This window comes from Rutidosis leptorrhynchoides, chromosome 4 (assembly GCF_046630445.1).
Source record: "Rutidosis leptorrhynchoides isolate AG116_Rl617_1_P2 chromosome 4, CSIRO_AGI_Rlap_v1, whole genome shotgun sequence".
NCBI lineage: Eukaryota > Viridiplantae > Streptophyta > Magnoliopsida > Asterales > Asteraceae > Rutidosis > Rutidosis leptorrhynchoides.
Window position 1 is genome coordinate 172,023,904 of NC_092336.1, and position 26,073 is coordinate 172,049,976.

Genomic DNA, 26,073 nt, shown 5'->3' on the forward strand with positions numbered 1-26,073 from the left:
TGGATAGAGCTAAAGTAGATGTAATTGCTAAACTTCCACATCCCACCAATGTTAGAGGAGTTAGGAGTTTTCTAGGGCATGCCGGTTTTAACCGACGTTTCATAAAAGATTTTTCTAAAATTGCCACTCCTATGAATAAACTCCTAGAAAAGGATGCGCCATTCATCTTTTCAGATGAGTGTATCAAATCTTTTAATATTCTTAAAGAAAAACTCACTAATGCGCCGATCATGATAACACCAAATTGGAATCTACCATTTGAACTAATGTGCGATGCAAGTGATTTTGCAATGGGAGCCGTTTTAGGACAAAGGATTGAAAAACGATTTCAACCTATATATTATGCTAGTAAGACGTTACAAGGAGCACAAACGAACTATACAACTACTGAAAAAGAACTCCTTGCTATTGTCTTTGCTTTTGACAAATTTCGATCATATCTCGTTCTAGCAAAAACGGTGGTCTATACCGACCATTCTGCTCTTAGATACCTATTTTCAAAACAAGATGCTAAACCAAGATTAATCCGTTGGATCTTACTCTTACAAGAGTTTGATATTGAAATCCGAGATAAAAGAGGAGCAGAAAATCTCGCCGCTGATCATCTTTCTCGTCTTGAAAATCCCGAATTAGAAGTTCTGAATAAATCGGCCATACAAGACAATTTCCTGATGAATATCTATTGAAGATAGATTATAAAGAAATCCCATGGTTTGCAGACTATGCAAACTACTTAGTTTGTGGATTCCTTGAAAAAGGATTATCGTACCAAAGACGAAAGAAATTCTTCAGTGATATAAAACACTATTTCTGGGAAGATCCACATCTGTTTAAAAGTTGTCCCGATGGAATAATACGCCGATGTGTATTTGGAGATGAAGCTAGTAAAATTTTAAACCATTGTCACACAGGACCAACAGGAGGGCATTATGGGCCTCAACTAACAGCAAGAAAAGTTTATGAAGCTGGATTCTATTGGCCTACAATTTACAAAGACGCACACCTTCTTTGCAAATCCTGTGATGCATGTCAAAGGGCCGGAAAAATAAGTCAACGTGATGAAATGCCACAAAATGTCATCCAAGTATGTGAAGTATTTGACATTTGGGGTATTGACTTTATGGGTCCATTTCCAAAATCTCATAATAATTTATATATACTCGTAGCCATTGATTATGTATCTAAATGGGCGGAAGCACAAGCTCTCCCAACTAATGATGCACGAGTTGTAGTCAATTTTTTAAAACGTCTTTTTGCAAGGTTTGGAACACCGAAAGCTTTAATAAGTGATCGGGGTACTCATTTCTGTAATAATCAACTTGAGAAAGTTCTTAAAAGATATGGAGTAACTCATAAAATCTCCACCGCATATCATCCACAAACAAGTGGACAAGTTGAAAATACAAACCGAGCTTTAAAACGTATTCTAGAGAAAACCGTAGGATCAAATCCGAAGGAATGGTCCATTAAATTGGAGGATGCACTCTGGGCTTTTAGAACAGCCTACAAAACTCCAATTGGAACCACACCTTTTAGACTTGTTTATGGAAAAGCATGTCATCTTCCAGTAGAAATTGAACACAAAGCATTTTGGGCTTTGAAGACATGTAATCTTGATTTACATGAAGCTGGACGTCTACGATTAAGTCAACTAAATGAATTAGAAGAATTAAGACATGAAGCATACGAAAATTCGTTAATCTATAAAGAAAGAATGAAGAAATGGCATGATAAAAGAATCAGAAGTTCAAAAGAATTTAAAGAAGGAGACAGAGTTCTTCTTTTCAATTCACGATTCAAGCTATTTCCTGGAAAATTGAAATCAAGATGGTCTGGACCATTCATAGTCAAAAGAGTTTTCCCATACGGAACGATAGAATTGATAAATTCAAATGAGATTGAATTTAAAGTTAATGGTCACAGAGTTAAACATTACATACATGGTCCGATGGAAGTCGACAACGAAGTTAATCACAATTTCGACACCACAGCTAACTAAGTGTGGGGAGAATCAAGTCTTTAAAGGATAATATGTATTTCTGTTAGAGTTAGATTGTCTGTTTTCGTGTAGTTCTCGAAAATGGAACCCGAATGGTCTTTCCCTAGCAGACCCTAAAGAACTAGTCTTCTCCCCCCATTCTGAATTTTTATTTTTTTAGGTTTTTACAAAATGAAGACTGCCTGTGAACTAAACCATGGTCTAATGCTACACGCTTTGATCACTAAACGTAATAATGACATACTACCGAGCGAATTAGTATCAGTAATCAGAGAAAGAATGGACGGAGTTAGAAAAGAATCCAGATGCGAAGATAATAAGTTACAATTTGGTAAACGAAAATCAAAATCCGCAGCGAAAAGAAGAGCACGACACCTAAAACGATGTCACAAATGCGGAAAATGGTCACATGGAGGTAAATGTTCAAATAATCAAACCTATTCAAATACCGAATTTGTTACTTTATGCAGAGACAGACCGTTCATATGTTTAGAAGAAAAGACACTGAATGCTCGAGGTTACGCCTATGTAGCCATGGAAAATCAATTAAACCGACTATCTTATGAATGGAATAGATCATATAACTAAGAAATCTATTTCACAGGTATGTCTGTACAGTTTTTAGTTTTTATTTTTATTTTTAACCTTTTGATAATAAACGCTAATTTGTTCGCTAAAAAGTATTAAATTGGTATTGAATAAAATTAGGTTTGGCGACCAAAATTATTGATATCATTCAAAAATTTATTACATCACTGCGAAATTTAACGTTTATTCTTAAGGTATAAATATCTTTAATCAATCAACCCAAAATATTTCAAAAATTCGTCATGAGTTAAATTAGGTCTTGGAACCGAAATTACTTTACCGAAAAGAGGGGCGCATATTTTTGATAATATTTGATTGATTAAAGTGGGATAAAAAGACAAAAAGATTTTTAATTTTATTTTTACCATATTTTTAAAATTAATATTTAAATCTTAAATTAATATTGTAAACTTTGTAAAAACAATATATTTAAAATTGTAAATATTTGAAAAAATTAATATAAGTTTGATATGAATTTATAAATTTTTAAATTAAGTTTGGTGTGAATTTTTAATTTTTAAAATATAAATTTTTAATTTTATGCATTTCAAATTTTAAGTTTGGTGTGAATTTTTAATATTAATTTTGAATTTCATATTTAAGTTGTGTGAATTTAAAAACAAAAATTTACTTTATCTCATTAAGTTAAGAATATGATTTTTAAAATTCGTCGTAAGTTGAAGACTAGGTCTTTGAACCGAAATTGCTTTACCCGAGGGAGGGACGAGAACTTATATTATCATTATTTTTAATCTTATTAATTTAAAGTATGCCAAAAACATTAAAAAACCCAAAAATCTTAGCTTTTAAAACAATCGCTACAAAAAGACAAATTTTAAAATTTTGTCGAGAGACGGACTAGGACATCGATCCGAAACGACCTCGTCCTAAATAACAAGGGAAACAAAATTTTAAAATTAAGTACTTAATTGTTTCAAAAGTTAATGATTATAAAAAAAAAAAAAAAAAATATATACCAAACTCCGCGAGTCGCGGATTTTGGAGCTTAAATCTCCGCGAGTCGCGGAGAGACTAAAAACCGGAAAAAAATATAACTGCAGAACAGATCAGTCCCCAACCCAAAACAACAAAAACACGGCGAATTCTGCACCCGAAAAACCCGAAAAACACCCCCAAAAATCCCAATTTTTAACCGTTAATCACCAATTTTTTTGCTAAAATCATGTTGAGAAGGATGCTATCTAAGAATTACTCAAGAAAAACGGTAAATTTCTACACCTAAACACCATTTAATCCGAAATTTGGTGTTCTTGAGCTATTTTTTCCCCAATTTGATTTTGATGTTTTTTAGTGTAATTATACTTAAATTGTTTATGTATTATGCTTGTATAACCTAGATTGATGCTGTTTAACATGATTAGAAGCCTTAAACTTCAAATTTTGAGTAATCTAGGGTTTGTGTTCTTGAGCAATTTGGGGCTTTTTGATATAAACAGGTTATGGCCGATTTTTGTCATGAATTGTTGCTAAAATAAGTAGTGTAACATGTCTAGGTAGTTAAATGATCCAAACTTTGAGCCTAAACATGATTTTGAGAATTAAAGTGGACTTTTTCAAGTCTAAAATTCATGAACTTGATTTTTGAAAGATAATGCCATTTGAGACTTGTTTAATTGCTAGTAATGATTATTTTGACATGTTATTTGAGTTGAATGCTTATGAACTTGGCGAACATTTTCGTATATGCTTATTTGAAAAAGTGTAGATTTGATAAAAATGTGAAAATAAGCTTAAGTTTGATATAAATTGATAATGTCATTGTAATTATTTTGATTGATGATTTTGCTGACACTAATGCATATTTGGATGCACAAAAATTGTGTTTGATGTGTTTTGCAGAATGAAAGGGGTGAATCTTCATCCCAAGCCCGCAATGCTCCTGCTGAGAATTTGGAACAACAGGAGGTGGATAACTACTACAAGCAGGATGTACCTCATCCAGTCATGACCTTTTCCGATATGCATTTGGAAGAGTTGCACCCGAACCTGAGATTTGACAGACTTTGGATAGATTATCCAAAATATCAACGGAGTTTGCATACTCTTCATTCCAAGGTTGTTGAGGTACCAAGGGTCATAGAATGGGGACCCTTAGAAGCTGTAGAATTGGCCGGGCCAATTAGGGAATTACTTGTACAGAGGTATGGTAATTCTTCTTTTAATGACTGGGTACATTTATTCACCATACGTAGACCTGTATATAAAGTATGATGTGAAGAATTGTTATGTAGTATAGAGTTGAATGATCGGGTAGCTAGTTTAACCGATCGTTCTTTTATTAGATTTTTGTTAGGCGGTTCGATGCGCCACATGTCTTTACTGGACATGGCTCAGGCTTTACGTATATATACGCCTGAGGAGTTAGCGTCTGCCGATTGTAGAGGATTGATACTAAACGGTAGAAAGATAGATGAGAATTTTGATACACACGGTGTGTGGAGTCAAATGACAAGCCATCACCGTTTCAAAGGGGGAAATTACTCTTATTTGGATATAGATAGAGCCGAATTAAGAGTGATACATAGGTTTTTAGCTAATTCGATTACACAAAGGGGTAAGAACAAAGAAAAAGTAAATGAACAGGATTTGTTTTACCATATGTGTATTCGAGACCCACAAAGTGCTGTAAGTATACCATATTGTGTGGGTTATTATTTATCAGCTATGGTTCGGGGGATGCGACCACATAGCATAATAGGAGGTGGTATTTTTATTACTTTGATTGGTGAATATCTCGGTGTGGATATAAGTCGGGGGGGATTATTACTAGAAGAGCCGGAACCCCGCGACACTATAGGTTTAAATGTATACCATGGTGCGAAAGTTTTGAAGAGGCGAAATAACGCCGCAGTACGATACCATGGTAGACATCCACAGGTGGAGAGAAACCAACAACAAGGTAATGTAGGAGGGGGGAATGAGATGCAAGAAATGCATAGGTTTATAGCTTCTCAGGAATACGAAAATGCTAGACAGAGAGCATTTGAAGATTGGCAAGTTCATCAGAACCAAATCATAGCTCATTGCCAACATATAGGTAGAAACTATATTCCTACACCGAAACCCATCTTCCCTCCTTGGTCTATAGAGATGCAGCCACCATATCCTACGTATGATCCTGCCGAAGCATTCTATAGCACTTATGGTTATGCCTGGAACCCCTATTGGTACCAATATCATCCTTAGTTTACTTATTATTTTTTATTATTTTGTAATTTGTAATTATTGATACGTTTAATACTTTTGTTAATATTGTAATCATTTTTATAATTATCTAACTTTTATTCTTAGACTTTAATAATTTTTGAATGTGGGGTAATATACCAAACTTCAAAAATATGTATATATGTTTGCAGTTTATCTTATGTACACAACAGGGTAAAACAACGCATTTTCAAAGACTGGCATTAAGTTCAGCAAAAGCAACTAATTTTGACGACAAGATGCAAAATATATGTGAAATAACAACAAGACGGAATGAACAAATGATGTGCACCATTTATCATTCAGCAAACAAACGCCAATATATTTGGAAACTTTGGTAAAAATTTAATCATTTTCACACAAATCACCCTCAATAATTTAAATTGTTACTGATTTCTTGCAAATGAGGGCATTGCAAGATCTTAAGTGTGGGAAGGGGTTAAATTCTTTCGGATTTTAAAATTTTTATATTAAACACTTGGTTACCATTAAAAATACTAGTAAAGCAGTAGTTGTATTAGAATCTAGTGCTCTCTGATAAAAAAGAACAGCCCTAGTCTTATATACTGACTACCCAATTCTAGTAAAATTTTTCAAAATTTTCAATTAAATGAATTCAAAATCATGTTTATACATATTTATGAACGATAAAACTAGGTTTTAACACCGAAATTATTGTTACCTCGGAAAGGACATAAATTAAGAAACAAACTAAAATGTTAAAATTCATTTAAAATGGAATAGAGGACGATAAAAAGGAAAATAAAAGCCAAGTGTGGGAAAATTTACCAAGTTATTTTAAACATATGTCACATATATCTGTAACAAATAACTGAAAATACTTTTGCTTTGGACTAAACTAAACTGTTTTACCCGATGAAAGAAAAGAAGAGATGGATCTACACGATGAATCAATTCCATCATTAAAAGGAAGTAAAGTCTTCCGAAAAAGACACGCGCTTCTTGATTTAGGTCATGAAGTTGTCGTCCAGACCAGCTGTAGGTTGACGAAAAATCTAGAAAAGTCATCACTAAAATCAGCAGGAAATCCACGGACCTCAGCATTAAACAGGGTCGCCAAGTGGTCAGATTTATCCTAACCATGAGAAGGATTTATCTCGTACAATGGGGGGGCACCATGCAAATTAGCTGGATAAGACTAATGAATCAGATCCCCAGAAAGGATAATCTCCTTAAAGATTAAAAATCAGCTTTTAAGACTGATATTACTCAATCCTAGAGATTGACCTTAAAGATTGAGAATTACAAACTCATGGAATTCGATGATATCTAAACTCGAGCTTAAACGAGAAAATATTTTGATCAAAATTATAAACCGATTTGTTTTCTGAAAACCCTATTTTCAATGCGTTCATTACCATTGAACGTAAAATCCTAGGAATTCACCTGGAATTCATTAGGTCACCTGAACTAAATCGGGTGTCAACCGTAAGAACGGTGGTTGCATAGCATGGTCAAAGACAGGACCTTGTGCCAGGCCGAAAAATTATAAGGGTGAGCTTTACTATTGCTCCTACCAAGGATAGTAATTGCGTCCGACACGTTATAGACCATAATCAAAAGCATGTCACGGGACATTGCCTTAACAGTTGCTTGTTCAATGCTTTCCTTTCAACCGGACGGTAGTTTACCGAAAGGTAATATACGGGACAAGTAAACTGGACGTGTTGCTTTCCAAATACAAGGTTAGCAAGTGGGTGACACAAAACCGCAAGTTTTGAGCTAAAATTTTCAAATCTGAAACCCACCAAACCCACAAAAATATTTTGCAAACACCGGTAAAGGGTTATTCCGGAAAACTTATCTAGGGTAAAAACTAGATTTCAAAAAAATCAAATGTTTTCATAAAGATCCAATTTCCTTAATGGATCTAAATTTTTATAGTCATGTGGGACTGTAAACCATATCGTTACTACCATTGTTTATACCGCCGTATAGAAATCACTGATGTACAAAGTGTGAAGAATAAAGAAGTGATTCTAGTATTTCAAGACAATATTGCTTGAGGACAAGCAACGCTCAAGTGTGGGAATATTTGATAATGCTAAAAACGAACATATATTTCATAGCATTATTCCTCAAGAAAGACAAGCTTTTAGTTGCAATTGTTCTATTTACAAGAGATATTCGTTTAAATAATAAAAGGTGAAGACAAAAGACAGATTCGACGAATTGAAGACGCAAACGACCAAAAAGCTCAAAAGTACAAAAGACAATCAAAAAGGTTCCAATTATTGATAAGAAACGTCTCGAAATTACAAGAGTACAAGATTCAAAACGCAAAGTACAAAATATAAAATTGTACGCAAGGACGTTCGAAAATCCGGAACCGGGACCAGAGTCAACTCTTAACGCTCGACGCAACGGACTAAAAATTACAAGTTAACTATGCATATAAATATAATATAATATATAATTAATTATATTAATTATATATATATTATATATATATATATTATAAAACCGTCGGCAGAGAAACTCCAAGGGTGTGAGCTGTAAATACATTCTCCGCGACTCGCGGAGTTTGAAGAGGATTTTGCCGCGAGTCGCGGAGCCCCAAAAATCAACTCTGGCTATAAAGCAAACCGAATTCTGATCATTTTTCATATTCTATTTCTCTCATCTCTCTATCTATACGATATATATATATATATATAATTTATATTTTAATTTTAATTTTAATTATAATTCTAATAATAAGGGTATGTTAGCGAATGTTGTAAGGGTGTAAGTCGAAATTCTGTCCGTGTAACGCTACGCTATTTTTAATCATTGTAAGTTATGTTCAACCTTTTTATATTAATTTCTCGTAGCTAAGTTATTATTATGCTTATTTAAAACGAAGAATTCATGATGTTGGGCTAATTACTAAAATTGGGTAATTGGGCTTTGTACCATAATTGGGGTTTGGACAAAAGAACGACACTTGTGGAAATTAGACTATGGGCTATTAATGGGATTTATATTTGTTTAACTAAATGAAAGTTTGTTAATGTTAATATAAAGATTTACAATTGGGCGTCCCTATAAATTACCGTATACACTCGATCGGACACGATGGGCGGGGTATTTATATGTACGAATAATCGTTCATTTAACCGGATACGGGAATGAATTAATAGCCACTAGAATAATTAAAACAGGGGTGAAATTACATTCAAGGGTAATTGGTGTAATTGTTAACAAAGTAGTAAAACCTTGGTTTACACGCAGTCGATAACCTGGTGTATTCATTAAACAAAGTATTAAAACCTTGTTACAATTCGAATCCCCAATTAGTTGGAAGATTTAACTTCGGGTATAATAATAATCTGACGAGGACACTCGCACTTTATATTTATGACTGATGGACTGTTATGGACAAAAACCAGACGGACATATTAAATAATCCAGGACAAAGGACAATTAACCCATGGGCATAAAACTAAAATCAACACGTCAAACATCATGATTACGGAAGTTTAAATAAGCATAATTCTTTTATTTCATATTTAATTTCCTTTATTTTATATTTAATTGCACTTCTAATTATCGCACTTTTATTTATTGTTATTTAATCGCACTTTTAATTATCGTACTTTTTAATTATCGTAAGTTTATTTTATCGCACTTTTATTATTCGCATTTTCATTATCGTTATTTACTTTACGCTTTAATTTAAGTCTTGTATTTATTTTATATTTTACATTAGGTTTTAACTGCGACTAAAGTCTTAAAATCGACAAACCGGTCATTAAACGGTAAAAACCCCCCTTTATAATAATAATATTACTTATATATATATTTGTATTTTTATAAAAGTAAACTAATATAGCGTTGAGCTTTGTTTAAAGATTTCCCTGTGGAACGAACCGGACTTACTAAAAACTACACTACTGTACGATTAGGTACACTGCCTATAAGTGTTGTAGCAAGGTTTAAGTATATCCATTCTATAAATAAATAAATATCTTGTGTAAAATTGTATCGTATTTAATAGTGTTTTCTGCTAAAATTAATAACTATTTTATATACACCTCGCATAACATCAGGTGCGATGCACCAGCCTTAGGGTGCGGCATACCCTGGTCTCACGTTATAAGGTGCGGCGAACCTCTTCAAGGTGCGACGCACCTCACTGTTTTTGGGTACAGAATTTTGTAAAGTATAAAAGGCATAAGATAGGGTTTCAAAGGGAGGAGCTGCAGTTTTTGTAACGATTTTTAATTCCAAAACCCTAATTTCATCATCTAAGTGAAGATTAAGACTAATTTGGAGGATCAAGCAAAAGCTCAAGGAATATTATTATTAGATCTATCTAGTTTTATCATTTGGGTTGTAATCTCCACCTTTATTTCTCTACTTTTGAGTTGAATACTTGTAATAGTGATATCGGCCAAAAAGTCACATTTTTACCCCCAATATTAAGCCCTAGAACAATAAAGATTTAAACTTTGTCGGCAAAACTATTTCTTTTTCAGTTGATTTTGTAGATTAAGTAATTACGAAGGCGATGCAAAAAGAATCAAGTAAAACGAAGATTCTAGAGCGAAAATGGTGAAAGACAAGAAATTAAGTTACGATCCAGTGAAATCAGCTGATCAGGCAGACCAAACGGCTTGCCAAACAGCCTGCCTGGCTCACAAATGGCCTGCCAAACGGCCAGAGCAAACGGGCACCTTAAACGGCTTGACTTGCCAAACGGCCCCTGCAAACGGCCTGCCAAACGGCCTGCCAGCCGTTTGCAGCCAAAAATCAAGTCTATTTAAAGGGCTTTCTCCATCCATTTCAACACACACTCAATTTTCAATTCATTTTATATTTTCAAGCTTTTAGTTAGTTTTTAGTAGTAGTTAGCTTAGCTTTTATTTTCCGGATGATATCCCGGCAAGTCCCTGCGATCTCGGGAAGATTTCTTCGATCTTTTCAGGTTTTTATCCGAAACGCTTGTCTTTTGTATTAAACATGTGTTCTTACTTTTTATGTTTAATAATGCATTCCAATATTACCATGATAGCTTAATTAATCTGTATGTTGCCATGATAGAAGTTTGAGTTAGCGTAATTATGTTAATTTAGTACGATTACTGTTATAATACTGAACTAGGAAGTTCGATAGATTTGTATGCTAGCATCTTAAGGATTGACCAACCTAGGTTGTGATCAGGACTTGTCCACCTATATGAAATTAGCTACTTCATAGGATTAAGACCCCTGGTTATACCGTATCTGAAGATTCTATGAACTCGGTATGGCCGGAGTTCCCGAGAGGCATTTAATGCGCTTTTAGGACACGAAACTTAGGAATTGAGACATGAATGACCTAGTATGCCTATTGACTATTCCGAAGAGACTTCTTAGGAGCTGTTAAGATCTAGTTAGTGCCTTCACTGTGTGACCCAATGAATACCTAAACAGTTGATATGATAGTAAAGCAGATAGAAACCTAATGAATACCTAAACAGTTGATATGATCTCATTAGTATGATGGAATGGTTGTTAGTTTTCACTTAAGGTTTTGCCAACTTAAACCGACAGATTCCTTCCGTTTGTGATCAGTGTTCAATCAACACGGCACATTGTTATTCAGTTAACTAAAACTGATAACGTGGGTTAGGATTAGAGCTCAACTCACTAATAAACCTAGTACTTTACTGAGGATAACCTCCGAGGTATAGTTACCTTTCAATTATACGACCAAGTGACATACTTTTCACTGCTCAAAGAGAACTCTAAGAGTTCAGAGATAAGTAGGTCTGTGTAATTGGCTCATCCAACCAGATCTACATCTTTCCAAGCATATTCTTAACATAAGCATAATTACCTTTCCCTAACCCAACACTGAAATCTTGGTCAATATTTCCCTGATCTGCATACCCCGGATATCCTTCCACTTATTTACTTTTCTGCACTTAGGACTTTTAGCTAAAATCAACTACTATCCTTTATCTAGGTAATTTAACTAAAAGACAATTATCCACTTGATCTTTAATTCGTTAATCCATAAAAAAAATGACACTAGGTTAAATTACACCTTCTACACCTTAGAAAGTAAAAGTAAATTTAGGCTCCACGCAATATAAATAAACAAAACCACAGTGTGCTACTTTGTTCCACCGAACCGTACGTTCTGCGGCCTAACGACACTGCATGAATAAAACCGTTCGTTAGTAGCATATCAAATAGATTAACATGATGTCTATTCATGATTCAATGCTTTTGATTAGTGTAATCTTAGCCATGCTTGGCTAATTTGATTGTGTTTTCTTATCTATGAATCTCTAGTGTAAGGATATTGCCCCAAATTCATTGAATAAAGTTGTTTGAATGAAATACATGAGCAAGTGTTATTGTGTTAGCTATAGATCCATTGATATGCATTTGTTTTATGCTTTACTTTGATTACATAGATTGTGTAGCTCTCTAAGTGATTTGAGTAGTGAAACAATTTGTGCTTCAACACTTTAAGTGATCTAGACAACTAAATTGAGAATTTCAAGTGATTGTGTTCTTAATTTATGTTGGTTTTCAATTAGCCTTTAGTCAACATAGTGATGTTTGATTATCTTAAGTGATTTTGATAGTTGAAGGGTTCTAAGTGATTTCAACCCAAGCATAATCTAAATGACCGCTCATACTTAACTTGATCTTAGAATACAATGCTTATGTGAGTTTGCAAAGTATGACTTGATTAAGGTTTGGTAGTGATGCTAAACATCTAATAGTTCAACAATTAATGCGATAGCAATTTGGGTAAAACGGGGCAATCCAAACATAGAGAGGATTAAGTAAGTGAACACTACTAAGTTAATTGATTTAGATCTCAATATTTAGTTACTTGCTACTTGTTGCTAATTATAATTGTTAGTTTAAACTTTGTTTATTTGTGCAAGTTTTAGTTGATAGTTAAAATCAATCAAAACCCCCCAATCAAACAAACCCTAGGACAATTAATAGTTTCATTTATTCTACTTAGACCGCTCTCTTGGGACGAACTTGAAATGAATACTAATACAAAAAGTGCTATAATAACCGGGTTGATATCGGCTAAAAAGTCACATTTTTACCCCCGATATTGAGACCCAAAAGCATAAAGTTCAAAACTTTGTCAGAAAATTAATCGCTTTTTCAGTTAAATTTGTTGATAAAGTAATTACGAAGACGATGCAAAAAGAATCAAGAGAATCGGAGCTAACACGAAGATTCTAGAGCGAAAATGGTGAAAGACAAGAAATCAAGTTACGATCCAGGGAACAGGCAGGCCAAACGGCTTGCCAAATGGCCTGCCAGTATGTAAAACGGCTTGCCATACAGCCTTGGCAAACGGGCACACAAAACAGCTTGCCCTTGCAAACGAGCTTGGCAAACGACCTGGTAAACGGCCTGCCAGCCGTTTTCCATCCATTTTCTAACAAAAATCCTACTTGCCAGGGGTTTGGACATACCCCCTGCCAGGGGTTTAGACATACCCCCTATGCAAACCCCCCGCCAAACCCCCTGCCAGGGGTTTTTCAGCAATTTATTTACAAGTTTGCCACCAAGAATTTTCTATAAATGGGGGCTCCATCCCACCATTTCAACACACACCTTTCTCACTTCTCTCTCTAAATATCTCTCTATAGTCGCTCTCTAGTGATCTATAGGAGATTAGTTCTCTCTCTACTTTCTCTCTCTAGATTCTAGAAAGAGAAAAGTACAGAGATTAGGAAAATAATTATCTCTCTATTGTCGCTCTCTAGTGATCAATAGGAGAATAGTATGTAGTTAGTAGTAGAAGCTATCAAGCATTGTAACGCTACGGATATTATGAAGAAATACAAGTGTTATTCTGCCGACATTATTCGGTAATATCTATCTTTTCTTTTATTAATTTATTATAATATTCTTGATGGATGTTTGTGATTTATTAATATTAGAAATGTTTGTTGCCATGATGTGTGAGTAATTGCTTGATTGTTTGCCATGATTTAATAATGTTAGTTAGGGATGGTTATCGTTTCGTACTCGCTTTCTGTCTATGATATTAAACCTCGTTATTATCGTCCTTCCACCAATAAATGTGATTAAAACCTTTTATAAAAGTCGACTAATTATTAGGTAATTAATTATCTGTGTTTATACATTGGTCAAGGTATGAACCCATCGGAAATACTATAAAGTACATTGGAGAATTACTGTAGGACCTGATCAAGACATTGGTCAAGAGTATAAGACTCGAGAAAATACTATTGCAACAATAGTGTATAGTATTGATGTACTATAGGATCACTTGGGCATGGTCAAGGTTAGAAGCTATGGAACCACTATAAGTCTAGTACATGGTGGATAACTAAGGGATTTATTGGGTAGATTTAAGTAAGGGCTGGTTTAAATCATAAATGGGAATTTAACGCACTACATTACAAACTAAGCTTATAAATCTTTAAGGATGACTGAGAACTATCAGAGGTTCTAATTTGTCTACAAACCCTTAGATTTTACCAAACCATTGATAGAAAGGGATTCGAAACACAATCATAACCACTCACTTGGGTGATACACTAAGGTGTTAACAAAGGTTGAATATTATCTATATAAGGCTATGCTACTTTATTCGTGCGCCCAAGGTATGCATTGCATCCAAGATGGGCCGCTTATATCCATAAACCGGATAAAGCGTCAGGAGTTTAGCATAGTCCATCCGATCAGAATCTTCAAAGCCTAGTTCCTCGTGACATGCTAACCGAGAAATCGCTTAGTAGGGAATCTAGTGTTCACACCAATGTATATCTATCCAAGGGTGTCTCATAATCATCCCGACACTACGTTATCTTAAATCATGGTAAACCACGTCTTCTCTGTCCTTAGCTGTTACATGCTAGCTAGCTTATTTTAATTATATTGCTTTAATATTTTAAATACAATTATAAATCAAATCAACCCAGCTATTGTCTTTACACAATTTGATATTCCAGATAAAGTGGTGTCTAGAATAAACCGGTTGGACTTAGTTGTTGGATTTTCTGAGCAGTCGCCAATTTATTGGGACCAAAAGGATCCTGGCTCTCCACACATGGTGTAACTGGCCACTAATCTTGGATACTAAATTGTGTACAAACCCAATCTTAATTACTAAATTATCTGAATAAGCTCCGTTTCAAATTCGACCGCTCAAGGAACGACCCTAGGTCATATTTACCCTTGCTAACCCATAGGAAGGAATAATTGATTTAGGCCCAGCATATATAAATTAAACAATCAACTTCTTCTGTTGATATCCTGAATTGACGTTTTGCGACCTAACGACACCCCATAAATAAACCATCCGATTTGGGCATATCATAAGGGTAAGTTAATTTTTGGCGCCGCTGCCGGGGAGCGGTAGTACGATTTAGAGCTTGTTTAAGTTAGTTAGTTTTTAAGAGACCCTTTTGACTAAGACTAGCTTTGTCAGAAGTTACTAGTATTCCGTAGTTAGGTTAGATAATATTAGCTTAATTTAGATAAATTAAAAAGTTTAAAATGGACTTCCTTATTAGTGAACCTTTAGGATGGTTTAACCTACTTAGACCGCTAAGAAATCTTCCGACACATCCTTTCTTCTATCCGATATCATACATTGTACCCATCCGACGAGATCCACACTTACCTGCCGATAGTTCGACGATGGCCGCACGGATCACTCTTGCTAACATCACCAAACCCTCGTTAGAAGGACGAGGAGGACCGATACTCTATCCAGAGGTTAACGGAGCGTCTTTTGTACTTAAGCATAGCATCATACAACTCATTCACAACCATTGCCACTTCCATGGCTTACCAAATGACGATCCCAATTCTCACCTAGATAGATTCCTCTCCCTATCCAGCTCTCATAAGTAAATTGGGGTTGAACAAGATGTAGTTCGTATGTATCTGTTCCCCTATTCCTTAACTCTTCATGCAAAAGCCTGGTTCGAGGGGTTAGAACCCAAGTCTATCACCTCATGGGAGGAAATGGCAACAACTTTCTTAATCAAGTACTTTCCCCCATCAAAGCAAATCAGACTTAGGAATGATATCGTAAACTTTCAACAAGTATGCGATGAATCACTCTACACTGCATGGGAAAGATTCAAACATTTGCTTCGAAGATGCCCGAACCACCATCTTGAGAGCTCTGATCAGATTTTGACCTTCTACAAAGGTCTGAATCAGAACAATAAGTCTACTCTTGATGCTGTTTCTCAGGGTAACTTCATGAACTTCACTGCTGACGAGGCCTGGAGATTGATCGAGGAGATGACTATGCACCATCACGATTGGAACACGGAAGAGCAAATTTCATCAGCAACACCGCTTTCTACCTCCGATCCTATCGAAAATAAAACCATAAAATTTCTCTCAGACCAAATAGAAAACCTCACCAAAGAAGTCGGTGAGCTAAAGAAACTCCCGCAACATGTGTCTCAAGTGCAATTATGCCAGAATTGTACTGATCCACATCCGACCAAAGTATACGAGGCTGAATGTGAGGACTCTGTTTTCTACTCCGATAAGATCCTAGCTCATCCGCACAACCAACCTACCAACCCTACTACCCCACCAGAGACAAGTCCAGATGATGTCTTACTGCGAATCATCCACATGATCACAGCAAGACAAGACGCAGCTGACTTAGTCATGACTAATCACTTGAGTAGTCTTGCAAATCAAATAAGCCAGCTAAATCAACGTCTCGATTCTCTATATTGCCCTAAAAATTACTCAAAGGTGGCACATAGCCAACCTTCAGTTTCTTCTAAGGAGAAAAAACTAACTAATACCCGTTCGGTAGTAGTCATTGAGTCATCACCTAAACCAGATGGAAAAACACCCATCCCATTCCCAGCCTGTCTCAAGCAAAGACATAACAAGATGAAATCTTTCAAGTTTGACGGTAAATTTTTGGACACTCTGTCTAAAAATCCTCATAGTAAGAAGTATTTTAGGAAACTCCTATCATCCAAGGATAAGGTACCTGAAGTACCCAATGTCCCGCTGAATGCGGATTGTTCAGCCATTATCTTAAATACTCTTCCTGAACAACTAGGAGACACCGTAAGATTTACCCTTCCTTGTTCTATCTACCAATCTGGTACTCTCTATTCTCTCGCTAATCTTGGTGCTAGCATCAATCTCATGCCCTACTCACTATTCCAGAAACTCGAAATTGGAAACCTTAACCCTACTAAAATGAGCATCCAGCAAGTTGACCAATCCACTAGATATCCTAAGGGAATAGCTGAGAACGTCATGGTTAAGGTCAAAAATTTTCTCTTTTCGACTGACTTTATGGTTATGGACTATAAAGAAGACATGAAAATCCCTATCATCTTAGGAAGGCCTTTCATGAATACAGTCAAAGCGATCATTGACGTTTATTTACGGACTATCACCTTGAGAGCCCGTGGAGAAGAGGTCACTTTCACGATCGACGAGTCTGTATGTCCTTCTGATGGGAATGCCGAAGTAAATACCATCTCCACTAGGAAAGTCACCTTCTATTCCGAGAATGAAGAGAAGAAGATAGAAGTAGAAAACAAGAAGAATAACCACTCCACACCAACCCAATCTTCACTCCCACCTTATTTTGATCTTTTAATGACTGGAGAGGACTTCGTTCTAGAAGAACTCTCTGAACCAATTATTCTTGAAACTCCCGACCAGAGTGACGAGGAGGTGGATGAAGAAATAGAAATGGAGAGCCCGGATGAGAAGAAGGAGATGAAGGATTCTAGCATCGAAGTAGTTGCTAATGTTGCTACCGTATTGGAGACATCAATGGACATTGTCCCACCTCCATGCCTAGAGTACTGATAATGCTAAAAACAAACATATATTTCATAGCATTATCCTTCAAGAAAGACAAGCTTTTGGTTGCAATTGTTCTATTTACAAGTGATATTCGTTTAAATAATAAAAGGTAAAGACAACAGACAGATTCAACGATTTGAAGATGCAAATGACCAAAACGCTAAAAAGTACAAAGTACAATCCAAGAGGCTCAAATTATTGATGAAAAACGTCTAAAAGTTACAAGAGTACGAGCCGCGAAACGCAAAGTACAAGATATTAAATCGTACGAAAGGACGTTCGAAAATCCGGAACCGGGACATGAACCAACTATCAACGCCGACGCAACGAACCTAAAATTACAAGTCAACAATGCACAAGAATATAATATAATATATATATATAATTATATAAAATTATATATATTATATTAATACGCAGCAGCCCACGTTTTTGGAATTATTGTGTGCAGGAAAAGGCTGCCATGCGATTGCATGGCTAGCCTGCCCAAAACCTATGCGATCGCATGGCTTGCTGTAGCAGGTCAGGTCCTATAAATTTCGCGAGTTCTGGCCGAATTTAATACATCTTTTTCTATCTCTTACTCTCTGATATATAAATATATTTATAATTTTAATTTTAATTTTAATATTAATTTAATAATAATAATGTTATAGTGGCGAATGTTTTAAGTTTGTAAGTCAAAATTCTGTCCGTGTAACACTACGCGATTAATACTCATTGTAAGTTATGTTCAACCTTTTTAAATTAATGTCTCGTAGCTAAGTTATTATTATGCTTATTTAAATCGAAGTAATCATGATGTTGGGCTAAATATTTAAGATGGGGTAATTGGGCTTTGTACCATAATTGGGGTTTGGACAAAAGACCGACACTTGTGGAAATTAGACTATAGGTTATTAATGGACTTTATATTTGTTTAACTGAATGATAGTTCGTTAATTTAATATAGAGATTTACAATTTGACGTATCTATAAATAACCATATACACTCGATCGGACACGATGGGCAGGATATTTATAAATACTAATAATCGTTCATTTAACCGGACACGAGAATGGATTAATAGTCAATGGACTCGTTAAAACAGGGATGGATTACATACAAGGACACTTGGTGTAATTGTTAATAAAGTATTAAAACCTTGGATTGCACGCAGTCGATATCCTGGTGTAATTATTAAACAAAGTATTAAGACCTTGTTACAGTTTAAGTCCCCAATTAGTTGGAATATTTAACTTCGGGTATAAGGATAACTTGACGAGGACACTCGCACTTTATATTTATGACTGATGGACTGTTATTGACAAAAACCGTATGGACATATCGAATAATCAAGGACAAAGGACAATTAACCCATGGTAATAAATTAAAATCAACACGTCAAACATCATGATTACGGAAGTTTAAATAAGCATAATTCCTTTATTTTATATCTTATCGGACTTTTAATTATCATACTTTTAATTATCGCAATTTTATTTACCGTCATTTTATTTATCGTACTTTTAATTATCGCAATTTTATTATCATCATTTACTTTACGCTTTAAATTAAGTTATATTTATTTTTAATTTTTTTACATTAGGTTTTAATTGCGACTTAAGACATAAAATCGACAAACCGGTCATTAAACGGTAAAAACCCCCTTTTATAATAATAATACTACTTATATATATATATATATATATATATATATATATATATATATATATATATATATATATATATATATATATATATATATATATATATATATATATATATATATACAAATATAGTTTTAAAAATATAGCGTTAAACTTGGCTAGCTCCCTGTGGAACGAACCGGACTTACTAAAAACTACACTACTGTATGATTAGGTACACTGCCTATAGTGTTGTAGCAAGGTTTAGGTATATCCACTCTATAAATAAATAAATAACTTGTGTAAAATTGTATCGTATTTAATAGTATTTCGTAGTAAAAATATAACTATTTTGTATACACCTCGCATAACATCAAGTACAACATTACGACCAACCTGAAGTCACAGAGAAGAAAGACGTGTTTTGTGTCAGGGCTACCCTATAAACCATCACTCAAATACATAATGACATACACATCATGAAGTGATGAGGACCCCTTTGACCACCCTGTTCTACTCAAGGAGGTAAAAGAAGTTGATGGCTTTGTTATACCTCAAGTTAAACATAACATTCACTTCAAACTACCTTTTCCTCTTATTGGACATACCGTATTCTATGTCCGCTTCAATCTCATCGGTATGTTCCAATATTACCTCTTGTGTCTACTGATGGATGCAAGGGAGCCGCCTAGATTTCTTGAGAAATAAGGCTAGAGTCAGGCTCGTGACTCGAACAAAAACAAGCGCTTCTCGGGAGGTAACCCGTGTGTTTATTTTTCTATAACTTTAGTAGTAGTTAGATTAGGATAATAAAGGTTAATTGAATAAGTGAGAAAGTGAAACTTAAAATGGAATTTTGAAAGTTTCTTACTTGTCATGAAATTAATTGCAATATTTCAAAAGTCTTAAAGGCAATCAACACTTTAAGTGTGGGATTAAGTTTTTTAGTCATACACTGATTTGTTGAATTTTCAAAACCTAATTTTGAAACCCTCAAGTTTTCAAATAACTTTTTCATCAAAACGCAAATCAGTGAGTCTATGGCCTACAGCTTAATCACCTGTTTAGGTTTAACCTTTTCATATTTACAAGTAATAGACAGTTACTGATGCCTGTAGTGGAGACTCTTTGAATAATGATGAAACGACAAGGAAACCCGTTGATTATTTCATTGCAAGTTATTGGTGGATGTTGTATGGAGGATGAGAACACCCTAATGAGCTCGAGTACACTTCAAGAAGACAGATTCGAATCCAACAGAAGATGATTCTGACTCAGTCTACCTTCAGATCCTCAGCTCACAACCGCACCCAAGGGGAGTAATTCGTTTCTTTCTCTTCGTTTGTTTATTTTGCTTCGTTATATCCTTAAACTATACCCTATCCTAAGCTTATCACTAAGTGTGGGATTCCAACCCAATATTGAGCTTAGATACATTTTCCGGCTTGTTCAAACTCTAAGTGTGGGATTTTAGTTCCCTAAAATCTAAGAATGAACATTAGGTACAATGTTCCTCTAAGTGTGGGATAGCGGTGTAGTACACCGTAATTAGCTAGGGGATGCTCGCAAAATGTTCTTAATTTAAAATTTTACTAAGCTTTTCGAGTATACCTACTATTTAGATTCTTTGTCCTCAACGTAATTTTTTCAAAAATTTTTGATTAAATGATACTTTCTGAAAAAAGTACTTTCGAAAATCAAGCGTGTTTGTTCTAAAATTAAGACAAATGAGGACATAAATCTTTTTAAGGATGAACCAATTCTCTAAAAGAGCATTGCATGACTAGGAATTATTGACCCAATATAATTGCTCTGAGACACCCCAAAAATGGCCCAATAAGCATTCATTTTTAATGCTTCACTATCTTTTCCGTTGAGAGTGCCGATGTTAGCATTTAGAGTTAGAACTTGACCTTGACATACATTTCGAGGCCAATGGTTAGTAAGCGCCATACGTGGTGTAGGTGCGATACTCCTTCCGAAATCATTCTGAATAGAGAAGACAAAAACTATCCGTTTTCCAGTCCAATCCATGCATTTAAACCGACCAACTCACACCATAGAGTTGATGAATCGGAAAATACTCACCCCCAAATTCACTATCAAATACGTTACCCTTTCCACCCTCTTTTCTTTCTCATTTCCAAAATCTAGAAATTCAAAAGAGATAGATCGACCAAGTTTACTTCAAACACTTGTCGAAAAATTCCGAAATACCATACTGTTTTTGATAGGTCATAAAAGACCTATTTCTGGTGAAATACCTTTCTCTCTGGGCACAAGAAGAAATAGACAAAGTTATGAAGATGGGATATGCAAAAAAATAAATAAATAAATAAATAAAAATTAGTTGAGCAAATCCTCAAAAATAAAGAAGAGAAAAGTCTTCAAAAAAAAGCATATATCCCCAAGAAAATGAAGATTGTGAACCAAGAGGATTGCAGAAAAGAAGCAAAGTCTTCGCTGAAAATCAGCACCCTCTAAAGGAACTCTTCAACAAAAATAGAGTACCAACTTTCGTAGAAAAAGTATATCCTCATGAAACCGAAATCTATCGAATCTCAATAATTTGAAATCACCCTTTTCGCCATATTAAAACCTTCAGTTTTCTCCACAAACCAACCTTTAAAACCGTTCTTCCTCTTGAAAGAATGATTAGGGAGAAGATCAGTGCCGTCCTTATCTAACCGGTGGAGATTTGATTCTTGGTCAAGCATTTGACAATACTTGCAACATGACTGGCTATGAGCGAATTCATTTCATAGATTAATAGGGAACCCCAAACACTTGAGTGATTTGAATGACCCGTGTAAGGAAGCCAATGTCATGTAACCTCCCCTCATGCTTGCAGAGATAATTTCTACCCTTTTATAAGACGGTTTGTCTGATCTTGCTCTTATAATAAATAACAAGCCACTTGAATAATAGAACGGAAACCTCAGAAGCATCTTTGAACTTAAAATAAAAGAAAGGTTTGCTTGAGGACAAGCAAAGTCTAAGTGTGGGATATTTGATATCGGCTAAAAAGTCAAGTTTTTACCCCCGATATTTAGACCCAAAAGCATAAAGTTAAAAACTTTTTTGGAAAATTAATCGCTTTTTCAGTTAAATTTGTAGATAAAGTAATTACGAAGACGATGCAAAAAGAATCAAGAGAATCGGAGCTAAAACGAAGATTCTAGAGCGAAAATGGTGAAAGACAAGAAATCAAGTTATGATCCAGGGAACAGGCAGGCCAAACGGCTTGCCAAATGGCCTGCCAGTATGTAAAATGGCTTGCCATAAGGCCTTGGCAAACGGGCACACAAAACGGCTTGCCCTTGTAAATGGGCTTGGCAAACGGCCTGCCAAACGGCCTGCCAGCCGTTTGCCAGCCATTTTCTAACAAAAATCCTACTTGCCAGGGGTTTGGACATACCCCTAGCCAGGGGTTTAGACATACCCCCTATGTAAACCCCCTGCCAAACCCCCTGCCAGGGGGTTTTCAGCAATTTATTTACAACTTTGCCACCAAGAATTTTCTATAAATGGGGGCTTCATCCCACCATTTCAACACACACCTTTCTCACTTCTCTCTCTAAATATCTCTCTATAGTCACTCTCTAGTGATCTATATGAGATTAGTTCTCTCTCTACTTTCTCTCTCTAGATTCTAGAGAGAGAAAAGTACAGAGATTAGGAAAATAATTATCTCTCTATTGTCGCTCTTTAGTGATCAATAGGAGAATAGTATGTAGTTAGTAGTAGAAGCTAGCAAGCATTGTAACACTACAGATATTATGAAGAAATACAAGTGTTATTCTGCCAACATTATTCGGTAATATCTATCCTTTCTTTTATTAATTTATTATAATATTCTTGTTGGATGTTTGTGATTTATTAATATTAGAAATGCTTGTTGCCATGATGTGTGAGTAATTGCTTGATTGTTTGCCATGATTTAATAATGTTAGTTAGGGATGGTTATCGTTTCGTACTCGCTTTCTGTCTATAATATTAAACCTCGTTATTATCGTCCTTCTACTAATAAACGTGATTAAAACCTTTTATAAAAATCAACTAATTATTAGGTAATTAATTATCCGTGTTTATACATTGGTCAAGGTATGAACCCATCGGAAATACTATAAAGTACATTGAGGAATTACTGTAGGACCAGATCAAGACATTGGTCAAGAGTATAAGACTCGAGAAAATACTGTTGCAACAGTAGAGTACAGTGTTGATGTACTATAGGACCACTTGGGCATGGTCAAGGTTAGAAGCTATGGAACTACTATAAGTCTATTACATGGTGGATAAGTAAGGGATTTATTGGATAGATTTAAGTAAGGGCTAGTTTAAATCATAAATGGGAATTTAACGCACTACAATACAAACTAAGCTTATAAATCTTTAAGGATGACTGAGAACTATCAGAGGTTCTAATTTATCTACAAACCCTTAGATTTTACCAAACCATTGACAGAAAGGGATTCGAAACACAATCATAACCACTCACTTGGGTGATACACTAAGGTGTTAAGAAAGGTTGGATATTATCTATATAAGGCTATGCTACTATATTTGTGCGCCCAAGGTATGCATTGCATCCAAGATGGGCCGCTTATATCCATAAACCGGATAAAGCGTCGGGAGTTGATCATAGTCCATCCGATCAGAATCTTCAAAGCCTAGTTCCTCATGACATGCTAACCGGGAAATCGCTTAGTAGGGAATCTAGTGTTCACACCAATGTATATCTATCCAAGGGGTGTCTCATAATCATCCCGACACTACGTTATCTTAAATCATGGTGAACCACGTCTTCTCTGTCCTTAGCTGTTGCATGCTACTAGTTTATTTTAATTATATTGCTCTAATATTTTAAATACAATTATAAATCAAATCAACCCAGCTATTGTCTTTACACAATTTGATATTCCGGATAAAGTGGTGTCTAGAATAAACCGGTTGGATTTGGGTGTTGGATTTTCCGAACAGTCGCCAATTTATTAGGACCAAAAGGATCCTGCCTCTCCACACAAGGTGTTACTGGCCACTAGTCTTAGATACTAAATTGTGTACAAACCCAATCTTAATTACTAAATTATCTGAATAAGCTCCGTTTCAAATTCGACCACTCAAGGAACGACCCTAGGTCATATTTACCCTTGCTAACCCATAGGAAGGAATAATAGATTTAGGCCCAACATATATAAATTAAACAATCATCTTCTTCTGTTGATATCCTGAATTGACGTTTTGCGACCTAACAACACCGCATAAATAAACCATCCGATTTGGGCATATCACGGGTCTTAAGTGCTCGCTAGTTGTGTATGCTTATTTGCAGTGTTCTTGTATAAATTTGAGAGTAATTGATGTATTGTGCAACACAAATCAATTGTGTTTGATGACTTCAGGGGTTTGAAGCTGATTTTCAGGAATTCGGTGTCTGCATGATCAGTGATTATGATGGTCATGTTTGTTGGTGAACGATAAGCTCTCTGGATGTTACCATCTTCGCGACTTGAGTGTGGAGTGGAATCCTAAGTGGGGGAGTTTTATTGTTCCCTGAGGAAATCTTGATAGTGGGTAACGGTAAGAAGTGTCAGAGAGTAACTTTATAGACCTCAAAAAGGATGCGGATTCTTAATGAGGTTGAGTGACGTGCTATTGACATGGGACTCAAGTCCGGGTGTTACGACCATCGAGTCATGATTCGAAGAGGTTGTGGTGTGGGGTCTTTTGTGAATATCGGATTGTCTTTGTGAGCGACTCTGAGTTTGGTGTCGAGGAGATTGCATCATTTTCCCTATTTGGGAAGCGTGTTCGTGGAAATAGCTGGTGGGTTATTCCGCTCTGCGAGTGATTGTGGGGTGTGGAGTGCCGATTTTGAACGTTTCAATTAGAAGCGCACGCTTGCGGTTCGAGTTTCGAGTGTGTGATACCTTGTTCTGTGAGAACTTGACGTGTTATAATTCCAAGGCCTTCCTTAACAGACGGTCGGGGCGAGAGGCTCAGCCGGTGTTGATGAGTGTATTGTGGAGTATGTGACGATGTGCGACGGTCGACGGGGTGAGAGCTCGTTGTTGATGAAATTTTGGTACACGAATAGTATCCATGATAGTGTTAAAAAGCTGTCTAGCGATAAGTTTTGACGAGAATAGAGAAGGAACTCCATTTGATGAAGTGGTGAATTACCGAGAGTGTTGAGTAGTGACGTTGCCCTAAATTAATTCAAGGACGAGCAATTGACGTCTGTAGGTCGAAGGGACTTCTAGTGCCATGAGAAGGTTAGCAATGGTGGTATATGAGATTTCACCATGAAACGAATTGGCTTGAGTGTGGGTTGTGAATGTGAGAATTTTGTTGATGAGTAGAGCAGATCACGGGGAGGTGATCAGTTATAAGTGGGGAAGAGTTGTAACATCCCAAAAATTTGAGTATTATTTTATCATATACTCCCTCCGTCTCGGATTAATTGTCCAGTATTCCTTTTTGGGACGTCCCAAATTAATTGTCCACTTCCAAATATGGAAAGTAAATTTGATGATGTTTACAATATTGTCCCTAATGAATTAATTAAATTACAAAGGTGAGAGAGATTTCTAATTAATTAGTTAAGGGTAAAACAGTAAAGTAAGAAAAAAGTACAGAAAAAGTACAGAGTGATAATGACATTTCTTAAACTGTGTGTTTTTTGTCTGGGGACAATTAATCTGGGACGGAGGGAGTACTTATATACTAACTTAATAATACCGGGAGTGATCGATGTGTTTCGGGAAGTTAGAAGTGACTTAAAATATTAATAATAATAATAATAATAATAATAAT